We start from the raw sequence: 17,234 nt of genomic DNA on the forward strand, positions 1-17,234 counted from the left end.
TTTGTTTCAATCATATCTTTTTAAATTTCAATCATATCTTTTTCAAAAACAAATTTCAAAACTTTTTCAATCAATCTTATCTTTTTGTTTCAATCATATCTTTTTCAAAACTACAAAACTAATCATCTCTCTCTTATTTTTGAAAATTCCCTCTCTCCTTTTTTAAAACTCCTTTTTAATTAACTTAACTGTTTTAATTTTAATTTGATTTCAATTTTTAATTTTCAAATTCTATGTTTAATTTTAAAATTTTTTTTTTATTTATTTCTATTTTCGAAATTTAACTTTAAATTTTAAATTTTTATTTTTCGAATTCTCTCACCTCTCATCTCCTTCTATTTATTTATTCATCTACTAACACTTCTCTTTCACCCAAAAATTCGAACACCACCTCCCTCTCTGTGTTCGAGTTTTTTTTTCTCTTCTCTTCTTCACATTACATTCTTTTCTTCTTCTACTAACAATAAGGAACCTCTTTACTGTAATATAGAGGATTCCTCTTCTTTTCTTGTTCTCTTTTCTTTCATATGAGCAGGGACAAGGAAAAGGGCATTCTTGTTGAAGCTGATCCAGAACTTGAAAGGACTCTAAAGAGAAAACTAAGAGAAGCTAAAATACAACAATCCAAAGACAACCTTACTAAAATTTTTAAACAAGAAAAGGAGATGGCAGACGCACCTAACAACAATAATGCAAGGAGGATGCTTGGTGACTTCACTGCACCTAATTCCAATTTACATGAAAGAAGCATCTCAATTCCTGCCATTGGAGCAAACAACTTTGAGCTGAAACCTCAATTAGTTTCTCTGATGCAGCAGAACTGCAAGTTTCATGGACTTCCATCTGAAGATCCTTTTCAGTTCTTAACTGAAATCTTGCAGATCTGTGAAACTGTTAAGACCAATGGGGTTGATCCCGAGGTCTACAAGCTTATAATTTTCTCGTTTACTGTAAGAGACAAAGCTAGAGTATGGTTGGACTCTCAACCTAAAGATAGCCTGAACTCCTGGGATAAGCTGGTCACGACTTTCTTAGCCAAGTTCTTCCCTCCTCAAAAGCTTAGTAAGCTTAGAGTGGATGTTCAAACCTTCAGACAGAAAGAAGGAGAATCCCTCTATGAAGCTTGGGAGAGGTACAAGCAACGGACCAAAAAGTGTCCTTCTGACATGCTTTCAGAATGGACCATTCTGGATATATTCTATGATGGTCTGTCTGAGTTATCAAAGATGTCACTGGACCACTCTGCAGGTGGATCCATTCACCTAAAGAAAATGCCTGCAGAAGCTCAAGAACTCATTGACATGGTTGCTAATAACCAGTTCATGTACACTTCTGAAAGGAATCCTGTGAATAATGGGACGCCTATGAAGCAGGGAGTCCTTGAAATTGACACTCTGAATGCTATATTGGCTCAGAATAAAATATTAACTCAGCAATTCAATATGATTTCTTAGAGTCTGAATGGAATGCAAGCTGCATCCAACAGTACTCAAGAGGCATCTTCTGAAGAAGAAGCTTATGATCCTGAGAACCCTGCAATAGCAGAGGTGAATTACATGGGTGAACCATATGGAAACACCTATAATGCCTCATGGAGAAATCACCCAAATCTCTCATGGAAGGATCAACGAAAGCCTTAACAAGGCTTTAATAATGGTGGAAGAAATAGGTTTAACAATAGCAAACCTTTTCATCATCCACTCACCAACAGACAGAGAATTCTGAGCAGAAGCCATCTAGCTTAGCAAATATAGTTTCTGATCTATCTAAGGCCACTTTAAGTTTCATGAATGAAACAAGCTCCTCCATTAGAAATTTAGGGGCACAAGTGGGCCAGCTGAGTAAAAGGGTCACTGAAATCCCTCCTAGTACTCTCCCAAGCAATACAGAAGAAAATTCAAAAGGAGAGTGCAAGGCCATTGAATTGACCATCATGGCCGAACCCACAAGAGAGGAGGAGGACGTGAATCCCAGTGAGGAAGACCTCCTGGGACGTCCAATGATCAATAAGGAGTTTCCCTCTGAGGAACCAAAGGAATCTGAGACTCATCTAGAGACCATAGAGATTCTGTTGAACCTCCTTAGGCCATTCTTGAGCTCTGATGAGTATTCTTCCTCTGAAGAGAATGAAGATGTTACTGAAGAGCAAGTTGCCAAGTACCTTGGTGCAATCATGAAGCTGAATGCCAAATTATTTGGTAATGAGACTTGCGAAGAAGAACCTCCCTTGCTCACCAATGAACTACGTGATCTGGATCAACTGACATTGCCTCAGAAGAAACAGGATCCTGGAAAGTTCTTAATACATTGTACCGTAGGCACCATGACCTTTGAGAAGGTTCTATGTGACCTTGGGTCAGGGATAAACCTCATGCCCCTCTCTGTAATGGAGAAACTGGGAATCTTTGAGGTACAAGCTGCCAGAATCTCACTAGAGATGGCAGACAACTCAAGAAAGCAGGCTTATGGACTAGTAGAAGACATGTTAGTAAAGGTTGAAGACCTTTACATCCCTGCTGATTTCATAATCCTGGATACTGGGAAGGAAGAGGATGAATCCATCATCCTTAGAAGAACCTTCCTAGCCACAGAGGAGAATTGATCCTTCAACTAAATGAGGATAACCTTGTGTTTAAAACTCAATGATCTCCTTCTGTAACCATGGAGAGGAAGCATGAAAAGCTTCTTTCACTACAAAGTCAACCAAAGCCCCCACAGTCAAACTCTAAGTTTGGTGTTGGGAGGCCCAAACCTTGCTCTGATTATCTGTGAGGCTCCATGAGAGCTCACTGTCAAGCTATTGACATTAAAGAAATGCTTGTTGGGAGGCAACCTAATGTTATTTAATCATTTTTATTTTATTTTCTCTTTACTATTTCATGTTTTATTAGGTTGATGATCATGTGGAGTCACAAAAACTACTGAAAAATCAAAAACAGAATGAAAAATAGCATTGAAAATAGAACACTCTGGAGGAAGGGCTTACTGGCATTTAAACGCCAGTAAGGAGCATTTGGCTGGCGTTTAACTCCAGAACAGAGCACGAAACTGGCGTTAAACACCAGAAACAAGCAGCAGTCTGGCGTTTAAACGCCAGGATTGCACCCAGAGGAAAGCTGGTGTTAAACGCTAGACACAAGCATCAGACTGGCGTTTAACGCCAGAAACATGCACCATACTGGCGTTCAACGCCAGAAACATGCTGCAGACTGGCGTTGAACGCCCAAAACAAGCATGGAAATGGCGTTTAACGTCAGAAACATGCTGCAATCTGGCGTTGAACGCCAGGATTGCATATATAGGGCGTTTTACACGCCTCAAAGGTGAGGGGATGAGAAATCCTCAAGCACCTCAGGATCTGTGGACTCCACAGGATCCCCACTTACCTTTCTTCTCTCCTCTTCACACCTTTTTATATCACTCTTCCCCAAATAACCCTCACCAATCAACTCAATCATTCTTTCACATCACCTCTTCACCACTCACATCCATCCTCTCTTCCCCAACTCTCTCTCCCTCTCCTCCATTCCTCTTCTTCTTCTACTTCTTTCTATTTTCTTTTGCTCGGGGACGAGCAAACATTTTAAGTTTGGTGTGGTAAAAAGCATTCAAAAACTTGGTGTGCGAAATCGTGATCATTCATTCCTTGGTAACGGCGCTAAAAATTCAATACGCACGTTCATGATCATATATCTGTTTCACAACTTCGTACAACTAACGAGCAAGTGCACTGGGTCGTCCAAGTAATAAACCTTACGTGAGTAAGGGTCGATCCCACGGAGATTGTCGGCTTGAAGCAAGCTATGGTCACCTTGTAAATCTCAGTCAGGCGGATTCAAATAGTTTTATAAAGTGATAAATAAAAGACAAATAGAATATAACTAGGATAGAGATACTTATGTAATTCATTGGTGAGAATTTCAGATAAGCGTATAGAGATGCTTTTATTCCTCTAATTTCTGCTTTCCTGCTGTTTTCATCCAATCAATCCTACTCCTTTTCATGGCAAGCTTTATGTAGGGCATCACCGTTGTCAATGGCTACATCCCATCCTCCTGTGAAAATGGTCCAATGCGCTGTCACTGCATGGCTAATCATCTGTCGGTTCTCGATCATACTGGAATAGGATTTACTATCCTTTTGCATCTGTCACTACGCCCAGCACTCGCGAGTTTGAAGCTCGTCACAACCATCACTTCCCAGATCCTACTCGGAATACCACAGACAAGGTTTAGACTTTCTGGATCTCAAGAATGGCCATCCATGGGTTCTAACTTATACCACGAAGACTCTAATAGCTCGGACTCGGTCCCCTGTATTAGATATCCAAGAGATATCCATTCAATTTAAGGTAGAACGAAAGTGGTTGTCAGGCACGCATTCATAAGTTGAGAATGATGATGACTGTCACGATCATCACATCCATCATATTGAAGTACGAATGAATATCTTAGAAGCAGAATAAGTTGAATTGAATAGAAAAATAGTAGTACTTTGAATTAATTCATATTGAGGTGCGAATGAATATTTTAGAATCGGAATAAGCTTGAATTGAATAGAAAAACAATAGTACTTTGTATTAATTCATGAGGAACAGCAGAGCTCCACACCTTAATCTATGGTGTGTAGAAACTCTATTGTTGAAAAATACATAAGTGAAAGGTTCAGGCATGGCCGAATGGCCAGCCCCCATGATCTAAGAACTAAACATCCAAAAGATGTAAATACAATAGTAACAAGTCCTATTTATACTAAACTAGTTACTTGGGTTTACAGAAATAAGTAAATGATGCAGAAATCCATTTTCGGGGCCCACTTGGTGTGTGCTTGGGCTGAGCATTGAGCTTTACATGTGTAGAGGCTTCTTTTGGAGTTGAACGCCAATTTGTATCCTATTTCTGGTGTTGAACTCCACTTTGCAACCTGTTTCTGGCGTTTGACTCCAGAGTGCAGCATGGAACTGGCGTTGAATGCCAGTTTGCGTCGTCAATCCTTATTCAAAGTATGGACTATTATATATTACTGAAAAGCCCTGGATGTCTACTTTTCAACGCAATTGAGAGTGCACCATTTGGAGTTCTGTAGCTCCAGAAAGTCCACTTTGAGTGCAGGGAGGTCAGAATCCAACAGCATCTGCAGTCCTTCTTCAACCTCTGAATCTGATTTTTGCTCAAGTCCCTCAATTTCAGCCAGAAATTACCTGAAATCACAGAAAAACACACAAACTCATAGTAAAGTCCAGAAATGTGAATTTTAATTAAAAACTAATAAAAATATACTAAAAACTAACCAAATCATACTGAAAACTATGTAAAAACAATGTCAAAAAGCGTATAAATTATCCGCTCATCACAACACCAAACTTAAATTGTTGCTTGTCCCCAAGCAACTGAAAATCAAATAGGATAAAAAGAAGAGAATATACTATAAATTCCAAAATATCAATGAAACTTAGCTCCAATCAGATGAGCGGGACTTATTGCTTTTTTGCCTCTTGAATAGTTTTGGCATCTCACTCTATCCATTGAAGTTCAGAATGATTGGCATCTATAGGAACTCAGAGTTCAGATAGTGTTATTAATTCTCCTAGTTTAGTATGTTGATTCTTGAACACAGCTACTTTATGAGTCTTGGCCGTGGCCCTAAGCACTTTGTTTTCCAGTATTACCACCGGATACATAAATGCCACAAACATATAATTGGGTGAACCTTTTCAGATTGTGACTCAGCTTTGCTAAAGTCCCCAATTAGAGGTGTCCAGGGTTCTTAAGCACACTCTTCTTTTGCTTTGGACCTTGACTTTAACAGCTCAGTCTCAAGTTTTCACTTGACACCTTCACGCCACAAGCACATGGTTAGGGACAGCTTGGTTTAGCCGCTTAGGCCAGGATTTTATTCCTTTAGGCCCTCCTATCCATTGATGCTCAAACCCTTGGGATCGTTTTTATTACCCTTGCCTTTTGGTTTTAAGGGCTATTGGCTTTTTGCTATTGCCTTTTGGTTTTAAGAGCTTTTGGCTTTTTCTGCTTGCTTTTTCTTTTTCTTTCTATTTTTTTGTATTTTTTTTTTTTGGCAAGCTTTCTGTATTCACTGCTTTTTCTTGCTTCAAGAATCAAGCATTCATTCAGAAAACAAAAAGTATTGTCACCACATCAAGATAAATAAACTAGTTTCAAGGATGAATTCGAAACCATGTGATGACAAGTCATCTTAGGCTAGTTTCACTAGCCTTTTTCTTTGTTTTTATTAGGTTTTATACACTTTCTTGCATTCTAAGTAAGTAATTTAGAATGGAAATGCATGACTTCTTTGAATCAAACAACCACCATTTAATTGATGCTAAATCATGAGCTTTAGGCTAAATTTCATTGATTTTTTATGATTTATAAACCTTGTGAATTTGGTGATACTTTGATTGGTTGTTTTGATTAATTGTAGGTGAAGAAAAGAAGAAAAGAAGAAAGCGTGGCCTAAGAAGCATGGCCCAAGGAAGAAGAAGTGTGGCGCAACAATGAAGGAAAACCATGAAGCTCACTCCAAGAGCACCATGCTCACCAAGGGAGCGCTACATTTTCTCTCAAGGAACCAAGGCACAATGCTTTGCTCACTTTGTGAGCTGAGCACAATATAAGGCCAAGAACAAGGAAAGGAAAGACCAAGCTCAGCTCACCAAGTGAGCATTATCAGGCATGCATCCAAATAAATTCAAGGAAATTGTTTGACAAGTGCATTCTCCAAGATTTGAACCCATGACCAAAGGGGGTTGGGGGAGCGCTAATCACAAGAGGAAATAAGCCAAAAATGGCCAAATGCATCATCCAGGATTCGAACTCAGTACCTAGAGGAAGCAAGGAGCAAGGCACCACAAGAAAACCAAGGAAAAGCTCCAGCGTATGCACTCATCAAGTTTTGAACCAAGGACCTCTCCTTATGAGCACCAAGGCTCAGATCACTTGGAGAGCTGAGCGCTACCCTTGGTGCATCTCACAAGCACTTTGACACGGGCCAGGGGGAGTGGAGCGCGCATCTTGACATGGTCCAGGGAGGAAAGCGCGCAACAATTTTTCACCAAGGCACCAATGTTTGTGAGCTGAGCATTCCCCTGATGCTTCCCCCAACAATTGCACGCTACAAAGGGTCCTCACACTAAGCATCAATGCTCAGCTCCCCACTTGAGCTGAGCATCCCCCTGGACGCAAATTCTTCATGGGCTAAAAAATCAATCAAAAATCCAATTAAATTCAAATCTTCACCAAATTAAAAGCCCATCCAAATTCCAATATCCAAGAATAGAAAGTGTATAAATAGGAGTTAGTTTGATGTAATTAGCACCTCTAGACTTTACTTTAAATTTTTCCTTTTAATTTTTATTTTCATTTGGAGCTTTTACTTTTGAATTTAGATCTTAGAGAATTAGGAAGGAGAATTGATCTCTCTTCTTCCTTGTTCTTGCTTGAGCACTCTTTTAATTTCTTGCTTTTGATCTTGGGTGAAGAATTGAAGAACTTCTGTTTCAATCTCACCTTGAGATCTCTTGTTTACTTTCTCTGCATAATTGAATTTCCATTTCTATTTACTTTACTGCTTCATCTTCTCTTGAATTCTGCAATTTACTTTTCTTTATTTCTTTTGCAATTGCTCTTGTTGGATCAAGGAAGGATTTGAGATCTAGACTTGTTTCCTAGTCTCTTCCACTCCTGAGATCTTCAACTTCTTTTAATTTGCTGCAATTTAAGCACAAGTCATTTTCTGTTTTAATTTCTCAAGCATTTCTACTTTTCTGTTTAGATCTACTTTACTTCAATTCACCTACTACTCTTCTGTTTAAATTGCAATTCACTTGTTCTCGTTTAAATTCTGCAATCCCAATTCCCAATTCCTTTTATAATTCAAGCAATTTACATTTCTTGCACTTTAAGATTCAGCCATTTACCTTTCTTGCAATCTAAGTTTCTGCAATTTACATTACTTGTTCTTTAAGATTCAGCTTATTTACTTTCTTGGCTCTTTAATTTCCTGCAATTTACCCCTCTCCCTTTACATTTCAAGCAATTTAGTTTCTGCCAAGCACAAACCACTCAACCAATACTTGATTCGCTTGACTAAGTCAACCACTAAACTAAAATTGCTCAATCTTTCAATCCCTGTGGGATCGACCTCACTCATGTGAGTTATTATTACTTGATGCGACCCGGTACACTTGTCGGTGAGTTTTTTGTTGGATTGTTTTTCACACATCAAGTTTTTGGCGCCGTTGCCGGGGATTGAATTAGATTGACAATGATTAAGTGAAGTGAAGATCTAGATCAACCACTTTTTCTTTTCTGTTTCTTTAATTTTTGACTAACACACTAACTGTGTGAATTTTTGCTTAAGCTAACTAAAACCCTACTTTAGAAATAGAGTGGAGTTCTTCTGGTTTCTCTGGTTTTGTGTGAATCTTATGATATTGCCTGCTGAATATACGAGGGAAGCAATTTTCTTCTATTGATTTTTCAAGCCTGTCAACTATTTGATGCATTGTGTCAACTAATCTTTTAACCACATCTCGGTATGAATATACTCTATCTTCATTTGGAGCGTTTGTGATTGTGCAGATCATGGAGGGGAACTCAACGAATTCCAGTAATCATGGGAGTAATGTCCCCACCTTAGATGATAATGCAACCCATAACTTGAAGCACCCACTCATCACCATGAACGACGTTGCTCAATGGTTCGAAGCTTTCCCACAAGGAAGCATCATCGGATGGGAAGAACTAATGAGTGAACTCCTGGCCAAGTTGAAACCACCTCAGGGAATTGTTAAACCAGAGGCAGAAGTGTAACCATTCACACAAGAGAAGAAAATTGAAGGTGTCCGTGCAGTCATGAACCAAAACAAGCAGATGCATCAGCAGACTCTACAACACCTAGATATGATGGTCAGAAAAATCAATGAGCTGCGAACTGCTGTAGTACATGCATACAACCTAACTCAAAACTCATACGGTTGGAATCAACCTGAACAAGGTTTTGGAGCAATTAACCATGAGCAACAAAGTTATGGGCAATCACAATCTCCAAACAGTTCCTCTAGCATGTTCTAACATAAATCTCAGAATGATGTGTACAGCCCACCCTGGACAACTCATTCCAATTGGAGGGGGGTCGAACACCAAAATCAAAGACCAAGGGACTTCAACTGCAACAACCCCAACTTCAAAAACCAACATAAAAACTACCCTCACAACAACAACCATCACGCACCACCCCAATGCACACACTTCCAACCCCATCCTACCTCACAACTCACCCAAAACGACTCTCATCAACCATCACAGTTGACACAACCATGACCAATTCTAAACTTTCAAAGAATCTATGTTCTAGAAATGATGATGGAGAGATTCATGAAATCTCAAGAGATGGCAATAATAGAGCAGGAAGAAGCAAGGAAAAATCAAGAAATGATAAGCAAAAACCAAGAAGCCTCACTCAGAAAAATTGAGAGGCAAATGGAACAACTGGCTAAGCACCTTTCAGAAACAAGCGAGCGGATGGTAAATATGTCTCTCAGGGCCACTGAAGACGACCCAAAGAACAGCGAAAAAGCTGTTAGGTTGAAAAAAGGGAAAGCAGTCATGGAGGAAAGTGAGAAGGCTACGGGAAAGGAATCAATCATCCAAGAAAAGCATCACAGAAAAATTCCACAAGAAGAAACAGAGGAAAGGAAGCCCATAGTGAGAGGAGGAACCAAAGGCAACAGAATTTTCAACTCCCATGATTAACAGAATGGAGGATGTCAAGCTAATGACAATAAAGAAGCGCTTGTTGGGAGGCAAGCCAACCTGAGGTAACTTTCTTTTCATAGCTATTTCAATAAAAAGGTTAATTAGTTTTATCTATATTGCAAGAAGCTAAGTTTGGTGTTGCACATCAAAACAATTTAAGGGAGAATGAAGGATTCTAAGTTTGGTGTTCCACCAAAATCCCATCATAAAACATATTCTCACCTTCTGCATAATGCTAGTTTCAAGCATTTAGATAAACTAATTAACTATTTTGCTGTTTCTTAGTTTTTAGTTTTATTGCTTTTAAAAAAAGAAAAAGAGTTTCACACATGGTTAATTTGATGCATGAGAACCATTGGCAAGGTACTAAGTTTGGTGTTCTCACACCAAAGTAAGTTCAAAAGCCCACAAATAATTCATGCACGCTGACCATTTTTCAAGTGCTTGGGAACAAGCAACTTTCAAAATCATTGCAGAATGTCATACAAGCTTTTGGAAGGATTAAGCATCATCACCCAAAGAAATGAAAGAGGGATGCTAAAACCAGCAATGATGATGATGAGAAGGAAGAAAGCAAGTAAACTCCAAAAGGTTATATTGTTAAGTGATCATTTTGCATCAGACATTGCTATGATTGAAAGTGATATAATACCCCTGTCTGTCTGCATAGTATAGTTTTTCTGTAATTCAATAATTAAGATGTTTTCACAACACTACACTTTTCAAACTTGCATGCACTCAAGATTTCAAAAAAAAAAAGAAGGGGCACCACATGACAGTTCTTTGAAAAAAAGGATTGAGGAATTAAACCATTTTGAGGCAAGCAAAAGATTAGGAGAAGTCGTGGTTCTAGTTGTATAATTATGTATTGAGGTTGCATGCTTATGAAAACTTGCATGGGAGCTCATAGGCAGGACATAGAGTTCAAAGAAATATTGTGGAGATTCTCAAACAATTATTGATCCAAGAAGCAGCAGACAAAAGAAAATAAAGAAGATATAAAAACAAAGAGAAAATGGCCCAAGGCTTTGAGCATCAATTACTAGGCAGAAAAGAAAAAAGAAACAAGAACTCAAAGAGTTATTATCCTAGTAAATGCTTGTGGTCGAATTGTGTCAAAGAGAGAGGCTTGAGCAAGTAAATCCTAAGGGGTGCTTCAACACCTAATACCTTAAAACCAACTGGTTTAGGAGTATTGATTGAAAGCTTATCTAAAGAGCCGCTTTGAGACATGACACTTAGAGTCAAAGCCAAAACACAAATCATAAGATGCTTCAAGGTGATTACCTATAGAGAGATCTCCATGATATCATTTGGATAAAAGTTCTAAGACCTAAGACTTCCAAGATGTAGGGACTAGTAAGCACTGGAGCCCTTGCATGAGCATATAATTTAGATTTCACCCCACTGTCACTTAATCACTTCACTCACAGGAAATTACAAGTTATTCTTCAATCCATCCTGATTGAAAGAACATTTGAACATAATTCTTTTCTTACTTGGGGACAAGCAAGTTTTAAGTTTGGTGTTGTGATGACAAGTCATCTTAGCCTAGTTTCAGTAGCCTTTTTCTTTGTTTTTATTAGGTTTTATACATTTTCTTGCATTCTAAGTAAGTAATTTGGAATGGAAATGCATGACTTCTTTGAATCAAACAACCACCATTTAATTGATGCTAAGTCATGAGGTTTAGGCTAAATTTCATTGATTTTTTATGATTTATAAACCTTGTGAATTTGGTGATACTTTGATTGGTTGTTTTGATTAATTGTAGGTGAAGAAAAGAAGAAAAGAAGAAAGCGTGGCCTAAGAAGCGTGGCCCAAGGAAGAAGAAGTGTGGCACAACAATGAAGGAAAACCATGAAGCTCACTCCAAGAGCACCATGCTCACCAAGGGAGCGCTACATTTTCTCTCAAGGAACCAAGGCACAATGCTCTGCTCACTTTGTGAGCTGAGCACAATATGAGGCCAAGAAACAAGGAAAGGAAAGACCAAGCTCAGCTCACCAAGTGAGCATTATCGGGCATGCATCCAAATAAATTCAAGGAAATTGTTTGACAAGTGCATTCTCCAAGATTTGAACCCATGACCAAAGGGGGTTGGGGGAGCGCTAATCACAAGAGGAAATAAGCCAAAAATGGCCAAATGCATCATCCAGGATTCGAACTAAGCACCTAGAGGAAGCAAGGAGCAAGGCACCACAAGAAAACCAAGGAAAAGCTCCAGCGCATGCACTCATCAAGTTTCGAACCAAGGACCCTTCCTTGTGAGCACCAAGGCTCAGCTCACTTGGAGAGCTGAGCGCTACCCTTGGTGCATCTCACAAGCACTTTGACACGGGCCAGGGGGAGTGGAGCGCGCATCTTGACACGGTCCAGGGAGGGCAGCGCGCAACAATTTTTCACCAAGGCACCAATGCTCAGCGAGCATTCCCCTGATGCTTCCCCCAACAATTGCACGCTACAAAGGGTCCTCACACTAAGCATCAATGCTCAGCTCCCCACTTGAGCTGAGCATCCCCCTAGAAGCAAATTCTTCATGGGCTGAAAAATCAATCAAAAATCCAATTAAATTCAAATTTTCACCAAATTAAAAGCCCATCCAAATTCCAATATCCAAGAATAGAAAGTGTATAAATAGGAGTTACTTTGATGTAATTAGGACCTCTAGACTTTACATTAAATTTTTCCTTTTAATTTTCATTTTCATTTGGAGCTTTTACTTTTGAATTTAGATCTTAGAGAATTAGGAAGGAGAATTGATCTCTCTTCTTCCTTGTTCTTGCTTGAGAACTCTTTTAATTTCTTGCTTTTGATCTTGGGTGAAGAATTGAAGAACTTCTGTTTCAATCTCACCTTGAGATCTCTTGTTTACTTTCTCTGCATAATTGAATTTCCATTTCTATTTACTTTACTGCTTCATCTTCTCTTTAATTCTATAATTTACTTTTCTTTATTTCTTTTTCAATTGCTCTTGTTGGATCAAGGAAGGATTTGAGATCTAGACTTGTTTTCTAGTCTCTTCCACTCCTTAGATCTTCAACTTCTTTTAATTTGCTGCAATTTAAGCACAAGTCATTTTCTGTTTTAATTTCTCAAGCATTTCTACTTTTATGTTTAGATCTACTTTACTTCAATTCACCTTCTACTCTTCTATTTAAATTGCAATTCACTTGTTCTCGTTTAAATTCTACAATCCCAATTCCCAATTCCTTTTATAATTCAAGCAATTTACATTTCTTGCACTTTAAGATTCAGCCATTTACCTTTCTTGCAATCTAAGTTTCTGCAATTTACATTACTTGTTCTTTAAGATTCAGCTTATTTACTTTCTTGGCTCTTTAATTTCCTGCAATTTACCCCTCTCCCTTTACATTTCAAGCAATTTAGTTTCTGCCAAGCACAAACCACTCAACCAATACTTGATTCACTTGACTAAATCAACCACTAAACTAAAATTGCTCAATCCTTCAATCCCTGTGGGATCGACCTCACTCATGTGAGTTATTATTACTTGATGTGACCCGGTACACCTACCGGTGAGTTTCGTGTTGGATCGTTTTCCACACATCACCATGTACTTCTTGTTCTTTTGTAATTAAAACATTTTTCATTTAAGAGAGGTGATGGATTCATAGGGCATTCATAACTTTAAGGCATAAACATTTCAATACTAATGATCATGAAGACACAAACATAAAGCATAATAAACGAAAAACAGTAAAATAAATAGATAAGGAGATTAAGGAATGAGTCCATCTTAGTGAGGGTGGCGTCTTCCTCTTCTTGAAGAACCAATGGTGCTTTTGAGCTCCTCTATGTCTCTTCCTTGTCTTTGTTGTTCCTCCCTCATAGCTCTTTGATCTTCTCTAATTTCATGGAGGATGATGGAATGCTCTTGGTGCTCCATCCTTAGTTGTCCCATGTTGGAACTTAATTTACCTAGGGAAGTGTTGATTTGTTCCCAATAGTTTTGTGGAGGAAAGTGCATCCCTTGAGGCATCTCAGGGATTTCATGGTGAGGAATCTCCTTATGCTCATGTTGAGGTCCATGCTCTCTTGTTTGCTCCATCCTTTTCTTAGTGATGGGCTTGTCCTCTTCAATGAGGATGTCTCCTTCTATGTCAATCCCAGCCGAATTACAGAGGTGGCAAATAAGGTGAGGAAAGGCTAACCTTGCCAAGTTGGATGACTTGTCAGCCACCTTGTAGAGTTCTTGAGGTATAATCTCATGAACTTCCACTTCCTCCCCAATCATAATGCTATGGATCATGATGGTCCGGTCTATAGTAACTTCAGACCGGTTGCTAGTAGGAATGATTGAGCGTTGAATGAACTCCAACCATCCTCTAGCTACTGGTTTGAGGTCAAGCCTTCTTAGTTGAACCGGCTTACCTTTTGAGTCAATTTTCCATTGAGCTCCTTCCACACATATGTCCATGAGGACTTGGTCCAACCTTTGATCAAAGTTGACTCTTCTAGTGTAAAGGCGTGCGTTCTCTTCCATCATTGGTAGGTTAAACACCAACTTTACATTTTTTGGACTGAAATCTAAGTATTTTCCCCAAACCATGGTGAGCCAATTCTTTGGGTTCGGGTTCACACTTTGATCATGGTTTCTAGTGACCCATGCGTTTGCATAGAACTCTTGAACCATTAAGATCCCGACTTGTTGAATGGGGTTGGTGAGGACTTCCTAACCTCTTCTTTGGATCTCAAGTCGGATCTCCGGATACTCATTCTTTTTGAGTTTGAAAGGAACCTCAGGGATCACTTTCTTCTTGGCCATAACTTCATCGAAGTGGTCTTGATGGACCTTAGAGATGAATCTCTCCATCTCCCATGACTCAGAGGTGGAAGCGATTGCCTTCCCTTTCCTCTTTCTAGAGGTTTCTCTGGCCTTTAGTGCCATGAATGGTTATGAAAAAACAAAAAGCAATGCTTTTTACCACACCAAACTTAAAATGTTTGCTCGTCCTCGAGCAAAAGAAGAGAGAAAGAAGTAGAAGAAGAAGAGGAATGGAGGAGAGGGAGAGAGAGTTGGTTTTGGCCAAGGGGTGAAGAGAGGGTTGTGTAGTGTGAAAGTGAAGAGGGGATGAGGGGTTTATATAGGAGTGGGGAGGGGTTAGTGTTCGGCCATTTAGAGTTGGGTTTGGGAGGGAAATTATTTTAAATTTAAAGGTAGGTGGGGTTTTTGGGGAAGAGAGGATGGATGTGAGTGGTGAAGAGGTGATGGAAAAGAGTGATTGAGTTGATTGGTGAGGGGTATTTGGGGAAGAGTGATACGAAAATGTGTGAAGAGGAGAGAAGAAAGGTAAGTGGGGATCCTGTGGGGTCCACAGATCCTGAGGGAATCCTGTGGGGTCCACAGATCCTGAGGTGTTTAATGATTTCTCATCCCTTCACCTTTGAGGCATGTAAAACGCACTATATATGCAATCCTGGCGTTTAATGCCAGATTGCAGCATGTTTCTGGTGTTAAACGCCACTTCCATGCTTATTTTGGGCGTTCAACGCCAGTCTGCAGCATGTTTCTGGCATTGAATGCCAGTATGGTGCATGTTTCTGGCGTTAAACACCAGTCTGATGCTTGTGTCTGGCGTTTAACACCAACTTTCCTCTGGGTGCAATCCTGGCGTTTAAACGCCAGACTGCTACTTGTTTCTGGCGTTTAACGCCAGTTTCATGCTCTATTCTGGCGTTAAACGCCAGCCAAATGCTCCTTACGGGCGTTTAAACGCCAGTAAGACCTTCCTCCAGGGTGTTCTGTTTTTAATGCTATTTTTCATTCTATTTTTGATTTTTTAGTAGTTTTTGTGACTCCACATGATCATCTATGATGAGCGGATAATTTATACGCTTTTTGGCATTGTTTTTAGTATGTTTTTAGTAGGATCTAGTTACTTTTAGGGATGTTTTCATTAGTTTTTATGTTAAATTCACATTTCTGGACTTTACTATGAGTTTGTGTGTTTTTCTATGATTTCAGGTATTTTCTGGCTGAAATTGAGGGACTTGAAGAAGGACTGCTGATGCTGTTGGATTCTGACCTCCCTGCACTCAAAGTGGATTTTCTGGAGCTACAGAACTTGAAATGGCGCGCTTCCAATTGCGTTGGAAAGTAGACATCCAGGGCTTTCCAGCAATGTATAATAGTTCATACTTTTCCCAATTTTAGAGGACGCAAACTGGCGTTCAATGCCAGCTCTCTGCCCAATTCTGGCGTCCAGCGCCAGAAACAAGCTGCAAAGTGGAGTTCAACGCCCAAACTGGCACAAAAGCTGGCGTTCAACTCCAAGAAGGACCTCTACACGTGCAACACTCAAGCTCAGCCCAAGCACACACCAAGTGGGCCCCGGAAGTGGATTTATGCATCAATTACTTACTCCTGTAAACCCTAGTGACTAGTTTATTATAAATAGAACTTTTTATCATTGTATTCACAGTCTTGGTTACTCCGGTTCCCCTCTGGGGCCGAGACCAATGAACTCCATTATCACTTATGTATTTTCAATGGAAGAATTTCTACACTCCATAGATTAAGGTGTAGAGCTCTGCTGTTCCTCAAAGATTAATGCAAAATACTACTGTTTTCTATTCAATTCATCTTATTTCGCTTCTAAGATAATCATTCGCACTTCAACCTGAATTTGATGAACGTGACAATCATCATTATTCCCTATGAACACGTGCCTGACAACCACGTCCGTTCTACATTAGATTGAATGAGTATCTCTTAGATCTCAAAATCGGAATCTTCGTGGTGTATGCTAGAATGATGGCGGCATTCAAGAGAATCCGGAAAGTCTAAACCATGTCTGTGGTATTCCGAGTAGGATTCAATGATTGAATGACTGTGACGAGCTTCAAACTTGCGATTGCTGGGCGTAGTGACAGACGCAAAAGGATAGTAAATCCTATTCCAGCATGATCGAGAACCGACAGATGAATAGCCGTGCCGTGACAGGGTGCGTTGACCACTTTCACTGAGAGGATAGGATGTAACCATTGACAAGGGTGACGCCTCCAGACGATTAGCCGTGCCGTATTACATAAAGCCAGCCATGGAAAGGAGTAAGACTGATTGGATGAAGATAGCAGGAAAGCAAAGGTTCAGAGGAACAAAAGCATCTCTATTCGCTTATTTGAAATTCTCACCAATGATTTACATAATTATTTCTATCCCTATTTTATTAATTATTTTCGAAAACCCCATCACTATTTTATATCCGCCTGACTGAGATTTACAAGGTGACCATAGCTTGCTTCATACCAACAATCTCCGTGGGATTCGACCCTTACTCACGTAAGGTATTACTTGGATGACCCAGTGCACTTGCTGGTTAGTTGTGCGAAGTTGTGAACCATGGTATTGGCATCATGTTTTTGGCGCCATTACCAGGGAAAGAAAGAGCGATAAATTTTACATAATCAAAGTGTAATCACAATTTCTGCGCACCA

The 17,234-nt window shown here is 39.5% G+C and overlaps 1 non-coding gene across 1 annotated transcript; it reads right to left on the reverse strand.

Moving 5' to 3' along the window:
* Positions 1-1,064: 1,064 nt before the first annotated feature.
* LOC148548608 (small nucleolar RNA R71) lies at positions 1,065-1,172 on the reverse strand. The gene has a single exon (XR_015898129.1). It is a non-coding gene; the product is annotated as a small nucleolar RNA R71 (small nucleolar RNA).
* Between the last annotated feature and the right edge of the window lie 16,062 nt (positions 1,173-17,234).

Source organism: Arachis ipaensis, chromosome B8 (assembly GCF_059453495.1).
Source record: "Arachis ipaensis isolate K30076 ecotype BB chromosome B8, ASM5945349v1, whole genome shotgun sequence".
In the NCBI taxonomy this organism is placed as follows: domain Eukaryota; kingdom Viridiplantae; phylum Streptophyta; class Magnoliopsida; order Fabales; family Fabaceae; genus Arachis; species Arachis ipaensis.